Source organism: Anabrus simplex, chromosome 1 (assembly GCF_040414725.1).
Source record: "Anabrus simplex isolate iqAnaSimp1 chromosome 1, ASM4041472v1, whole genome shotgun sequence".
NCBI classification, from domain to species: domain Eukaryota; kingdom Metazoa; phylum Arthropoda; class Insecta; order Orthoptera; family Tettigoniidae; genus Anabrus; species Anabrus simplex.
The window spans coordinates 822251826-822267576 of NC_090265.1; the positions used below are offsets into that span (position 1 = coordinate 822251826).

The 15751-nt window shown below is 38.6% G+C and overlaps 1 protein-coding gene across 1 annotated transcript in view; it reads left to right on the top strand.

Moving 5' to 3' along the window:
• The window catches only part of LOC136873843 (beta,beta-carotene 15,15'-dioxygenase), a 169767-nt gene that overhangs the window by 88314 nt on the left and 65702 nt on the right, over nt 1–15751 (top strand). The window lies entirely within an intron of this gene.

The window sequence follows — 15751 nt, forward strand, 5'->3', positions numbered from 1 at the left end:
TAAACTTGATACCTTTTAATATTTCGTTCAGTTGAACACAACCTCAATTAATCTAATTCAATATAAATTAATTACCGGGCGAGTTGGCCGTGCGGTTAGGGGCGCGCGGCTGTGAGCTCGCATCCGGGAGATAGTGGGTTCGAATCCTACTGTCGGCAGCCCTGAAGATGGTTTTCCGTGGTTTCCCATTTTCACACCAGGCAAATGCAGGGGTTGTACCTTAATGAAGGCCACGGCCGCTTCCTTCCAACTCGTAGGCCTTTCCTATCCCATCGTCGCCATGAGACCTATCTGTGTCGGTGCGACGTAAAGCCACTAGCAAGAAAAGAAAAATAAATTAATTGGGAGAGGTGTTGATATCTAACGGTAATATTTAACACTACGTGATCGTTCGCGCAGGAAGGAATCTGAAATCGTTTCCAACTGTTCCTAATTCCCGCATGTGTTTGTAAAAATCACAAACCATCACAGATTTGCTGCATGAAGAAAGCTAATATTGTGCTTGTTACATATGCAGATGGCAACTTCTCAGGCATCTTTTCTACTACTGCTGGAGAACGACAAGGTTGTATTATCTTCCCCCTCCTATTTAATGTATATAGTGAGTAAATTATGAGGGAGATTCTCGAGGATTGGAGTGAGGCCATCACAGTTGATGGCAGGGAAATTAACAATCTCAGATATGCAGATGACACTGTGATAATTGCAACAGATGATCATGAACTAGAAGCCACCATGCGGAGGTTAGACGAGCGATGCAGAGAATATGGTCTTGAAATCAACAATAAAAAGACCAAAGTGATGATTGTAGACCGATTTAATAACAACAGATCTGCCATAACAAGAATTACTGAGTATGAGGTTGTCCGTCACTTCGAGTATCTGGGATCTATTGTTACAAATACCGGAGACTGTGAACCTAAGATCCGTAAGCGCATTTCAATTGTGAGAAATTCAAACAGCAAAACTTACTCGCATCTGGAAGGACACCTCCATCACTTCCAAGACAAAACTTACCCTCATTCGAACTCTGATCTTCCCTGTCGCGACCTATGCAACAGAAACTTGGACGATGAAGATGGCGGATCCCCACAGGATTGATGCTCTAAAATGTGGTGCTATAGGAGATCACTGCGAATACCATGGACAGCACACCGTACTAACGAATCGATCCTGCAACAGCTCGGCATCAGAACAAGACCATCGACCCTTATCAACCAAAAACAACTCAGATATTTTGCCCATATCGTCAGAAGACAGGAGGCAATGGAAATACTTATCATAGAGGGAAAAGTCGACGACCGAATACCTAGAGGACGTGCACCGTTACGGTGAATGGACCAGATCAAGAGCTTGACCAGGATGAGCTTACAGCAAGCAAGCCACCATGCCCAAAGCAGAGACTCCTGGAGGAAGATCACCCAAAAGCAGTGACGTACGGTGAAGATATTCCTTACCCCAGCTGCAAAAATCTTTTTAAATATAAACAACTGTAGCCCACTACACTCTCTAAAGTCAACATTACCATTTTATGAACTCGCTTGATAACTAAGTGGAAATATAACAAGCAAACAGACCAAGCAATAAATAAATAAATAAATAAATAAATAAATAAATAAATAAATAAATAAATAAATAAATAAATAAATAAATAAATAAATACATTTTAGGTATTAAAGAACTTTTGCAATTATAACTCACATGAATGATTTTTGGAGATGAACTCTACAGTCGGGAAGGGGGATTCAAATCCAGTCGAGTTTTGTAATGTGAAAGAGAGTTTGATGCACCTTGAAGAATTCTTCCGAGATGATATTTTGCTTGTTTTTACTTGTTTTGTTAAGCCTGGTAAATCTGGAGTTGGCCTACCTTCCTTTATAAGGCTGCATTTTTCGTGGACAGGTCTACCTGAGAAAGGCCTTTCAAGAATATTTTCCACTACACACTCGCACATATTTCTAAATTGATATTCACGGTAGTGACATCATCATATCTTAACCTACAGCGTCACGACGTCTAACACGCGTTATTTTCATGAATAATGGCACAGAACTCACGAAAACTTCACCTGTAATCCAAGAAGAGCACTACAAAAATTCACTATATACCACCATTACAGACAACCAAATACAACATTCGCTTAGCTCTGTGTTCATGCTGGGCAACCTAAATATTTTTCTGCGACTATCAAAAAACATACTGTACACGCGCCATCAATGAATTGCTCGAAAAATCTTAATACATGCCGAAATCCAAAAATAAAATATATTCTTTTATATTACAATTGATTTCATAAACAGGCTCTATTTATTAGCAAAACGATCTGTAAGTGGTTATAGTGTTAACTTGTTGATATTTTAATTGTAGCCTCTAGTGTGTGGCGCTGAACACTTCGAGTGTCAAGTATTAAAACTAACAGGCCCTACCTAAGCTAGCTGGCCTGTCACCGTAAATTGCTGTCGGGGGAGGGGCGACAGCGACGCCCCCCACCCAGGACAAGGAAGCTTCAAGTGCATGTATCATCCAAGCGACTTAAATTTTGCTTGGGTAGCTCTCTTTCGCGCCGGCAAGGAAACCCAGCTCGTTGGAGAAGCTGAACTGCGAGGTGCGAGCAGATCGTCGAGACAGTTGTACTTGATTTAGATATTAGCAATTTTTTTTAACTTTATAATAATAATAAGGAATAATAAGAAAATATAAATACAAAGTTATTTACCCAAGCAACGCTGGGGTAGATGGGGTTCAGTGCACGCCACTGCCGAAAGGGTTGTCGCGTGATTCCACTACACCCTTACGAAGGGTTGGACTGAAAGAGACATATGCAGACAGTCTATCGCAATTCGAGGTAGAGAGCAACACTCCAGGTTGTTACAGCTACTCTTTATCCAACACGGCTGCCAATCCGTATTCTAGGGTCGTATTCAAGAACAAGTTACTGACAATCAATCAATCAATCAATCAATACTGATCTGCATTTAGGGCAGTCGCCCAGGTGGCAGATTCCCTATTTGTTGTTTTCCTAGCCTTTTCCTAAATGATTTCAAAGAAATTGGAAATTTATTGAACATCTCTCTTGGTAAGTTATTCCAATCCCTAACTCCCCTTCCTATAAATGAATATTTGCCCCAGTTTGTCCTCTTGAATTCCAACTTTATCTTCATATTGTGATCTTTCCTACTTTTATAAACGCCATTCAAACTTATTCGTCTACTAATGTCATTCCACGCCATCTCTCCGCTGACAGCCCGGAACATACCACTTAGTCGAGCAGCTCTTCTTCTTTCTCTCAATTCTTCCCAACCCAAACATTGCAACATTTTTGTAACGCTACTCTTTTGTCGGAAATCGCCCAGAACAAATCGAGCTGCTTTTCTTTGGATTTTTTCCAGTTCTTGAATCAGGTAATCCTGGTGAGGGTCCCATACACTGGAACCATACTCTAGTTGGGGTCTTACCAGAGACTTATATGCACTCTCCTTTACATCCTTACTACAACCCCTAAACACCCTCATAACCATGTGCAGAGATCTGTACCCTTTATTTACAATCCCATTTATGTGATTACCCCAATGAAGATCTTTCCTTATATTAACACCTAGATACTTACAATGATCCCCAAAAGGAACTTTCACCCCATCAACGCAGTAATTAAAACTGAGAGGACTTTTCCTACTTGTAAAACTCACAACCTGACTTTTAACCCCGTTTATCAACATACCATTGCCTGCTGTCCATCTCACAACATTTTCGAGGTCACGTTGCAGTTGCTCACAATCTTGTAACTTATTTATCACTCTATAGAGAATAACATCATCCGCAAAAAGCCTTACCTCCGATTCCACTCCTTTACTCATATCATTTATATATATAAGAAAACATAAAGGTCCGATAATACTGCCTTGAGGAATTCCCCTCTTAATTATTACAGGGTCAGATAAAGCTTCACCTACTCTAATTCTCTGAGATCTATTTTCTAGAAATATAGCAACCCATTCAGTCACTCTTTTGTCTAGTCCAATTGCACTCATTTTTGCCAGTAGTCTCCCATGATCCACCCTATCAAATGCTTTAGACAGGTCAATCGCGATACAGTCCATTTGACCTCCTGAATCCAAGATATCTGCTATATCTTGCTGGAATCCTACAAGTTGAGCTTCAGTGGAATAACCTTTCCTAAAACCGAATTGCCTTCTATCGAACCAGTTATTAATTTCACAAACATGTCTAATATAATCAGAAAGAATGCCTTCCCAAAGCTTACATACAATGCATGTCAAACTTACTGGCCTGTAATTTTCAGCTTTATGTCTATCACCCTTTCCTTTATACACAGGGGCAACTATAGCAACTCTCCATTCATCTGGTATAGCTCCTCTGACCAAACAATAATCAAATAAGTACTTCAGATATGGTACTATATCCCAACCCATTGTCTTTAGTATATCCCCAGAAATCTGATCAATTCCAGTCGCTTTTCTAGTTTTTAACTTTTGTATCTTATTGTAAATGTCATTGTTATCATATGTAAATTTTATTACTTCTTTGGCCTTAGTCTCCTCCTCTATCTCGACATTATCCTTGTAACCAACAATCTTTACATACTGCTGACTGAATACTTCTGCCTTTTGAAGATCCTCACATACACACTCCCCTTGTTCATTAATTATTCCTGGAATGTCCTTCTTGGAACCTGTTTCTGCCTTAAAATACCTATACATACCCTTCCATTTTTCACTAAAATTTGTATGACTGCCAATTATGCTTGCCATCATATTATCCTTAGCTGCCTTCTTTGCTAGATTCAATTTTCTAGTAAGTTCCTTCAATTTCTCCTTACTTCCACAGCCATTTCTAACTCTATTTCTTTCCAGTCTGCACCTCCTTCTTAGTCTCTTTATTTCTCTATTATAATAAGGTGGGTCTTTACGATTCCTTACCACCCTTAATGGTACAAACCTGTTTTCGCATTCCTCAACAATTTCTTTAAACCCATCCCAGAGTCTGTTTACATTTATATTTACCGTTTTCCACCGATCATAGCTACTTTTTAGAAACTGCCTCATGCCTGCTTTATCAGCCATGTGGTACAGCCTAACAGTCCTACTTTTAAGACCTTCCTTTCTATCACATTTATTTTTAACTACCACAAAAACAGCTTCATGATCACTAATACCATCTATTACTTCAGTTTCCCTATAGAGCTCATCTGGTTTTATCAGCACGACATCCAGGATATTTTTCCCTCTGGTTGGTTCCATCACTTTCTGAATCAGCTGTCCTTCCCATATTAACTTATTTGCCATTTGTTGGTCATGCTTTCTGTCGTTCGCATTTCCTTCCCAATTGACATCTGGCAAATTTAGATCTCCCGCTACAATCACATTTCTTTCCATGTCGTTTCCCACATAGCTGACTATCCTATCAAATAATTCTGAATCCGCGTCAGTGCTACCCTTTCCCGATCTGTACACTCCAAATATATCAAGTTGCCTATTATCTTTAGAAATGAGCCTTACACCTAGAATTTCATGTGTCTCATCTTTAACTTTTTCGTAGCTTACAAATTCTTCTTTCACCAGAATGAACACTCCGCCTCCCACCCTTCCTATCCTATCTCTACGATACACACTCCAGTGCCGTGAGAAAATTTCTGCATCCATTATATCATTTCTCAGCCATGATTCAACTCCTATTACAATATCTGGTGAATATATATCTATTAAATTACTTAATTCTATTCCTTTCCTTACAATACTTCTACAGTTCAACACTAACAATTTTATGTCATCCCTACTTGATTTCCAGTTCCCTGTTCCCTTATCACCGCTCCCTAGGCCATCCCGTTTCCCTGAATGTACCTCCCTATTACCCTTCCAAACAAATTTCCTAACTTATACGTACCACTGCGGTTTAAATGAAGGCCATCTGAGCGCAGATCCCTATCTCCTACCCACCCATTTGGATCTAGAAATTTCACTCCCAGTTTCCCACATACCCACTCCATAGTCTCATTTAAATCCCCAATCACCCTCCAGTCAGTATCCCTTCTACACAGTATTCCACTAATAACAATCTCCGCTTTCTTAAACTTCACCCGTGCTGCATTTACCAGATCCCACACATCTCCAACTATGTTGGTACTTATATCAGCTTGCCTTACGTTGTTGGTACCAACGTGAAACACTACCACCTTCTCCTTCCCCTCCTCTCTCTCTTCTACTTTCCTCAACATCTGCCTCAACCTAATTCCTGGATAACACTCTACCCTGGTACCCTTTCCTCCACACACTTTCCCCACGTGTCTAACGATGGAATCTCCCATGACCAGAGCCTCAACCCTACCCACCTCGTTTGATCCCCTCCCCTCCTGGTCAGCCCTATCTTTCCTGATAACTGCAGAAGCTACTTCCTCCTCCCTTTTCTCCTTCCCATGACTCTGTTCCACCTGTCTTTTCCTATCACTTACTCTACATTTTCCTTTCCTACCTTTTCCCTTCCTCCTACTCCCACACATCTCAGCAACAGTTCCCTGTCCCTCATCTTCCCTCTGTTGTTCTACCTGGAGTGACTCGTACCGATTTTGCACAGACACCTGTCCTGAATTCTGATCCTGAATAGAGCTCTTAGCCTGCAATCTCCTTCCCCTTAGAACATTAGACCACCTGTCTTCTACAACTCCTCCCTTTCCTTCCCCTCCCTCTTGTACACCTACTGTAACTGACTGGATACTTTACAAACTCTACTTTTATAGGAAAGTCTAACTTTGTCCCACGTCTGTTTCCAAGACGCTACTTTCTCCAAAATCAACTTTGGATGAAGTAAACTTTGTAAATTCGAGACGTTATGAACTCTATTTTGAGGTTGGCAATGATAATGCCTGTAATAATAATAATAATAATAATAATAATAATAATAATAATAATAATAATAATAATAATAATAATATTGTAGTTTAAATATCCCAATACAATTTAACACGCAAACGATCTCAGTAGCTTGAGGAGTCTCCTGTCCAGCCAAAGTCAAGGAATGCTTATGACCTTTTTCTGTGGTTCTGTTGCGAGTTATAAAGAAAAGGATACAGGTATCTTTGTTTCTTCTTAATGAAAATTCTCTTACAATTATTATTCTACAGGTATCTTTGTTTCTTCTTAATGAAAATGATTAATGTAATCTCCATATTGTACTGTCCAGATCTTCTCAAGTATTAAAAAATAGCTACTTTCTTTCCAATTATAATAAACAAAAAATGTAATAACTTCAAACCATAGAGTGATATTTTAATGCAAATTTCAGCAAACGTTTCTCTAAATATGTACTATTTCCCTGTGAAAAATTTATCTGAGACCACAAGTTTAAGAACAGGAATCATGTTCAAGAAATATGCAGGTTTCCTTAAACTTTTGGTAGGACCTGTAATTCTACATCGGACCTTCCACTTAACCCGGTCGATGGTATCAGCAAGTCGTACGCCCATGTGCCACATATCCTCATGTATACAGTCCATCCAACGTTTCTTGGTCTTCCTCCTGGTCTCCGTCCATCAGATTTACGTGCAAGAGCTTGCTGCGCACTGGATGTTGTATCAGTTCTGGCCACGTGCCTATACCAACGAAGCCCTATTTCTTGCATCCTGTTCTGTATCGCGGCGACTTTGCAGGAGGCCCGAATGGGGTCATTCATGATGTGATCAAGCCGCATGACTCCCTGTGATCATCTTAGCATCTTCAGTTCCTTGCTATGAAGCATCTGCTCGTGTCTTGTAGTCGAGGGTCAACACACCTCCCCATAGAAAGCTACTGTGCGGACAATCGTGCGGTGTATCTTTTGACTTCAGATGCAAATATATCTTTCTGTCACATAGGACGCCTGAAACCTGTCACCATTTAAACCAGACAGCGTTTACTCGGGCTCGAACATCTTGGACCGTGCCACCATCTGCTAGCAGGTGAGAACCAAGATATCTAAACTCGCAGGACTTCGTAAGAGAAATTTGTCAGAATGGCCATCTGTATTTTGGTATTAGACTAGAACTGACCAATCCAACGTTTAGTACTAAAATTATTGGCGATTACAACTCAGAGCTAAGTGCAGTGTAACGGTTCAAATCCCGTTACAAGATGATATCTGTATTTTTATTATTGTATGATTTTATCTGTATTTTATTATTATTATTATTATTATGTCAGTATTATTATTATGTTATCTGTGATGTTGTACTATTATTGTAATTATCCGTTTTATTCAATTTTGCAATTGCCTGTTGCTTGCAAGATTGCACTTAGATGTATACATATATACGTATGTGTAGTATAACACTCAATACCTGTACAGTGAGAATTGTTGTATATATCAGAGATTGGAAGTGACGTTGTTATATTGCGACACCACTGGCGATTCTGCCAAGTCATCGCCACTCCATGGCTATGTCATTGTATTTATTTAGATATGCGCGCATCGACTCGTCGCCGCGGGGCTATTTCACCACTGTGTGTAATATCTGTCGCGTAGGTGGGAGTATGTCATTGTTATTTCTGGAGATTACGTAATTGTGTCAACCAACGTCTATAAAAGGTGGCTCCATATTGTAGCGTCAGTCATTACTTATACGGATGCAGTACAGTGAAGTAGTCTACTAGATCAAGAGTCCTTTGTTGGCCAGTCAACCAGTGTGAACGAGAGATGGAGAAGACTCAGTGAGCCAATATTGGTCATTGAGAGAGTGAGACCAAATGGTTGGTCCGTCACTTAGTGGAAGACGCGGACGCAAGGCTTACCAAGGAGTCAGAGAGGGCAACCCTGGACCTGCCAAGAGGTCATACCATATTGACTTACAAAGAAGTCAGATGATATGGAGAAGAAGCAGTCGCAAGGATGTATCACCACGTTAGGCGTGACACATCTACAGTAAACACCAGAGCAATGGATTACGTCGTAATTCCACTCAAAGTGTTAAAGGTACAGTCAAGTGAATCAGTGAGGGAAATATTTCGTATAAATTGTTAAATGTGCGGTCAAGAAGAATTCAAATTCATGCCTAGTTTCTTTCTGTTGCAATGTCATAATTTCATATTCTCATCTGTTTTATCGCAACAAGACTCACTATTTTTTGATATATTATTTAAAGAATATATATTGTTCTATCAAACGAATTCATAGTTTCATTTCATTGACAGTAAAATATCTTAACCTCAAAATTAATGGGGAAACCGAACGCCAATCTCCTTTTCCCAGAACTTATATGGTATGTTGTCAAAAGTAAGCTTATTACCCCACACCCTAGAGATGGTCAAGAGTCTCATTCTATTATTGCTGTACTGAGTAACAGCTGGCGCCCTTCAAATAACGTATGTGTAAGTAAGCAGGTAACAAGTAAGTGTGAGTACAAGGTCCAACAAGTGTGTATTTTATTTAATGAATGTTAATTTTCAGATTTTCCATTTTTAATGCAGATTGATATGTTTGTAAAATTCAGTCAGACAGTTAGGATGTTCTCATTTTGGCCCCGCAACGTGGTGCACGAAGAAATTCAGAATTTGGTCTGAATGACAGCATATCATAGGTTCATTTGAGAGGAGTATGCACAATTTAAGCCAACAGAAATTATTACCGGTAAATTTCAGGACTATAATTTTGTGATATATATTTGTATTTTGGGGATATGTCAAGGGATTTGAAGAGGGAAATTAATTTGAGATCGCGTACTATCACTAGTGAACCAAAGATGGACAAGGAAGACAATAACAAGTCATGTGACGACGAGGTCATTGCTTCTGCGGACATCCAAGGTGAAATTCAGAGTAGGGAGCAGGTGAATACGATGGAAGGTTCTGGGATAATTCAGGAAAGTGCAGAAATTGAGAAGCACACTGAAACCCAAAAGGAAATCGTGGGGGGAATGAACCGAGATTTTTTAAATTTTCTTAAGGCCGAAATGACCGAGCTCAATAATGAAAACTGTAAGAATCTGATTGAAAAGAATAACGAAAAGTATATGAAAGAGATGGAAAAAGTGATTGGTTTCTGTAGTAAGTTGGAGAAAAAGATTGATACTATTAACGAAAATTGTAATAAACAGATTAACTCCCTAAGTAGTAAAATGGTAGAAATGATTGATATGTGTAACAAAAATTTTAATGTGATCAATGTTAAAATAGATAGGTTAAGTGAATCACTAAATTCTAAAATAGATACTAAGATAGTAGAGGTAACTAATCAAATATCTAAGTTAGAAAATAAGTTAAACAAAGAGTGTGTTGACCTTAGAGGAGAAATGGAGTTGAATCGGAGCGATCTTCATACTCAAACTGAGCATGTCAAAGGAACATATACAGAGAATATCGTAGAGTTAAGTAATAAGATTTCTAATATCCGGGAAGAAATTCACGAGATCATAGATAAAAGACTAGACAAGATCTATAATGCAGTGGGGCAAGATATGAGGGAATATGTCAGTAAGGTAGAAACGTTTGAAAAAGAGCTTGGGAAGGTCAGAGAACTAAAGAACGAACAAGAAACTTGGTCGCAGAAGGTTACAGAGAAAGAGGAAAAATTACAGGAAGAATTGAGAATAATGAAAGAGAATGCGGAGAAAGTGGCGGAAGAAAAAGTTTTGAATTGCCAGAGGGTACTACGGCAAGAAATGAGAGAAGGTCAGATTACAAGAGAAATAGTAGTAACGAGTGGTTTATACAATAGGGACCAAGATTTGCCTAAGTTTACTGGAAAACAGTTTAATCCTATGGAATTTGTCACATTAGTTGAGAAAAGATTTGCAAATAAGTTGAGGGATAATATTATCGAATGGGAATACGTGTTAGAGATCTTGTCTAATTCCTTCATCGGTGAAAGTAAAACCTGGTTTCAAGTGTACCGTAATGATATGTCTAATTTAGGAGAATTTAAAGAGAAGTTCGTTGACAAGTTTTGGGATGAGAATATACAAGATCGTGAGAGAGAACGGATTATGCTTGGTAAATATAGACAACAGGAGGGAGTGTCTATGACAGAGTACTTTCTGACACACGTGCTTATATGGAAAAATCTTAATAGTATTGATTCAGAAGTTGATGTCGTAAGGATTATGTTAAAACATTATTCTGATAAGATTAGGGAAGCTGCGTGTATGCAGAAAGTCAGTACTATCAAAGAAATGGAGGTATTGTTAGATAGTTTCGAGGCTCTGAATGGTAGAGTAGGTGATAATCGACCGCAAAGTAGAACTGTAGAAGGAGCGGGAAACAGGTCAGATAATTATCAGAGGAGAGGGAATAATAATGATCAGCCGAGGAATAACAGAAATTTCAATAGTGATAGAGGTCAGCAGAATTACCAGAGAGAATCGGAAGATGGGAGGCGTGCAGATGTGAATTTTGTGAGGAATTATAGACAGAATAGCTGGAGAGGGAATAATTATGATCAGCCGAGGAATGATAGAAATTTCAATAGTGGTAGAAGTCGGCAGAATTACCAGAGAGAATCGGAAGATGGGAGGCGTGCAGATGTGAATTATGTGAGGAATTATAGACAAAATAGCTGGAGAGGGAATAATTATGATCAGCCGAGGAATAATAGAAATGTCAATAGTGACAGAGGTCAGCAGAGTTACCAGAGAGAATCGGAAGATGGGAGGCGTGTAGATGTGAATTATGTGAATTATAGACAGAATAGCTGGAGAGGGAATAATTATGATCAGCCGAGGAATGATAGAAATTTCAATAGTGGTAGAAGTCGGCAGAATTACCAGAGAGAATCGGAAGATGGGAGGCGTGCAGATGTGAATTATGTGAGGAATTATAGACAAAATAGCTGGAGAGGGAATAATTATGATCAGCCGAGGAATAATAGAAATGTCAATAGTGACAGAGGTCAGCAGAGTTACCAGAGAGAATCGGAAGATGGGAGGCGTGTAGATGTGAATTATGTGAATTATAGACAGAATAGCTGGAGAGGGAATAATTATGATCAGCAGACGAATAATAGACATTTCAATAGTGATAGGGTTCAGCAGAGTTATCAGGGGCAATCCGGAGAAGGAAGGCGTGGAAACTTTATAGGCCAAAGTGACGGAAGGCGTGAGGATTTAAGTCATCAGAGAGAGAGTAATAGGCCAAATGCGAATGGTATTCAGGAATAGTCATCGAGCCAGAGTATTTCAGATTCACAGGGAATCGGATAAATTAAGTGAACAGTCTGAAGGTAGTAGATGAACAGGTATGTAGTATAAGTAGTTATGTAGTGAAAGTAGATTTAAGAGTACAGTGTGATTTTGACCTAAGTAATGTTAAGTGAGGTATTTAAGTAACGACGTAGTCGTAGATAATGATGTAATTAATGGTAGCAGTAAGTCAGACGTAAGAAGTGTTCTGGTAAGTGATGTAAGTACTTGTAATGCCGAGAATATGACGTAAGTAGTGAGATAGTAACTCCTATGATGGAAATTGTGAAGGTAAGCAAAGGTACTATTAGATATTATAAAAGCTGTTGGGTACGTCAAAGTGAGTAAATAAAATGATAGCGGTACCAATCATAATTGAAGATGATTGTAAGTTTCAGCTATGCCTTGTACCAAACTTGTGTATTCAGTTATTTTAGGGGCTGCTTGGTTGCAAATCATGGAAGTAGAGTAGACTTTGATTTAGGTAGTGTGTGTTTGTTCTGGGAGGAAACTAGCAAAGAAGTGCATATTAATTATGATGGTCTGAGGTAAGTGTGTTGGTGACGTGTGTTCTTTGAAATATATGAGAGGTAAGTGAAGTTGTTCCTAGTAAGAGGAAATGTGTTGAAGTGTGTCAGGTGTCTATAACGACCAGGATCTGAGGGATCGTCGGTATGAGGCAGTGACGTGAGGTAATTTGAGTGAATTACGGGAGGAGTAATTGTGTTCGATGTTAGGTAAGCATCGAGATGTATTTAGTGGTAAGTGAGGAAGAACACGTATATGAACATAAATTTGTAGTACATGATCATTCATCGTTTGTGGGAGGTAAGTACCCCATTTAACTTAAAAATGCTAGTGACGTTTAAGAACAAATAAACATTATGCTGGATTACGGAATAATTGAACCATCTTGTAGCTATGGTATTGAACCTTTAATTATTGTTGCCAAGAAGGATGTGATTTATTGATATATGTAAGTCAATGAGGGCAAAATTGTTTCAGTTTGCGTGACAGAGTGCTACTCAGAGTTCCATTTCATCATCTGCAGGGGCGGGAAATATGTTGAAGTTATTATTTTGTATCAGGGGTATTTCACTATTGTGAACCGTATCGGGAAGTGTGCATATTCCTTAAAAGATCAGGAAGGGGATATTGTCGGTATTTGTAGTATTATATATGTAAAGGAGTATTTCACGTGAGATTTGTTGAAATAAGAGTAAGATGATTAAATTTTTGTAAGAAACTGGCAAAATAAAATTAACATACATGAATTAGCGTGTGAACCAAGTGTCGTATTGGTGCATTGGAAGAATAAGTGCTACATTGTCATGTTCTGTGTGACAAAACTGAGAACAGGACATTGGACAGTTATCTGCGATAACCATATGCGAGAAAAGTTCTCATATAAGTGATATTTCACAAAATATTTTGATATGTAAAAAAAAAAGGAGAAGAATGTTGTATATTGATTGAAAATTATTTGTGTGTGTTAAATTAAGGGCTATGCTCTTGTGAATTGTATGAGAATGGGACACTGGACAGTTATCTGCGATGACAATGTGCGAGAAGAATTCTCATATATGTGATGTATTATAAAATGTATGGATGCTGAAAAAGAAAATTATTGTTGTATACTCATTTAAAGTGTTTATCTGTGTCAGTGTTATATATATAATTTTGTTCATAAATCAATCGATTCTTTGTTCTTCGATTTATTTATGAGGGAGGCGAATTGTAACGGTTCAAATCCCGTTACAAGATGATATCTGTATTTTTATTATTGTATGATTTTATCTGTATTTTATTATTATTATTATTATTATTATTATGTCAGTATTATTATTATGTTATCTGTGATGTTGTACTATTATTGTAATTATCCGTTTTATTCAATTTTGCAATTGCCTGTTGCTTGCAAGATTGCACTTAGATGTATACATATATACGTATGTGTAGTATAACACTCAATACCTGTACAGTGAGAATTGTTGTATATATCAGAGATTGGAAGTGACGTTGTTATATTGCGACACCACTGGCGATTCTGCCAAGTCATCGCCACTCCATGGCTATGTCATTGTATTTATTTAGATATGCGCGCATCGACTCGTCGCCGCAGGGCTATTTCACCACTGTGTGTAATATCTGTCGCGTAGGTGGGAGTATGTCATTGTTATTTCTGGAGATTACGTAGTTGTGTCAACCAACGTCTATAAAAGGTGGCTCCATATTGTAGCGTCAGTCATTACTTATACGGATGCAGTACAGTGAAGTAGTCTACTAGATCAAGAGTCCTTTGTTGGCCAGTCAACCAGTGTGAACGAGAGATGGAGAAGACTCAGTGAGCCAATATTGGTCATTGAGAGAGTGAGACCAAATGGTTGGTCCGTCACTTAGTGGAAGACGCGGACGCAAGGCTTACCAAGGAGTCAGAGAGGGCAACCCTGGACCTGCCAAGAGGTCATACCATATTGACTTACAAAGAAGTCAGATGATATGGAGAAGAAGCAGTCGCAAGGATGTATCACCACGTTAGGCGTGACACATCTACAGTAAACACCAGAGCAATGGATTACGTCGTAATTCCACTCAAAGTGTTAAAGGTACAGTCAAGTGAATCAGTGAGGGAAATATTTCGTATAAATTGTTAAATGTCCGGTCAAGAAGAATTCAAATTCATGCCTAGTTTCTTTCTGTTGCAATGTCATAATTTCATATTCTCATCTGTTTTATCGCAACAAGACTCACTATTTTTTGATATATTATTTAAAGAATATATATTGTTCTATCAAACGAATTCATAGTTTCATTTCATTGACAGTAAAATATCTTAACCTCAAAATTAATGGGGAAACCGAACGCCAATCTCCTTTTCCCAGAACTTATATGGTATGTTGTCAAAAGTAAGCTTATTACCCCACACCCTAGAGATGGTCAAGAGTCTCATTCTATTATTGCTGTACTGAGTAACAGCTGGCGCCCTTCAAATAACGTATTTGTAAGTAAGCAGGTAACAAGTAAGTGTGAGTACAAGGTCCAACAAGTGTGTATTTTATTTAATGAATGTTAATTTTCAGATTTTCCATTTTTAATGCAGATTGATATGTTTGTAAAATTCAGTCAGACAGTTAGGATGTTCTCAGCAGAGCTATCAGAGCTATATCTTCTCAGAGATTCCTAGAAGGCTGTTAACGATATAATAATGGCGTGTGGCCGGTGGACTCTCAGGTAGGGAGGGGGGGGGGCGCCTCAGTACTTTTTCCAAGAAATCTTTCTATTCTATTGACCAGTATCACTGCACTTATTCAAGTCTTCCGCGCGAAAACAAACTAATTCACTGCTACCAACCCTTACAAAATGCAAGCCAGAGGTCCAATTTGAATCAACATTCCTGGTCTCAAGATGTTACATTTCGGTATAATTATGTATTATTTTTCTTAAAATATATATAATAGGGCAAACAAGGTCATAAATTATGATTTAATTTTATTGTGTGCAACCATGGAGATTTGGCTGGCGCATGCTCATATAGAGGTTTGTGAGGACATCTTAACTGCTACACTGCTACGGACTCTGCCCACTTGAAAGCCT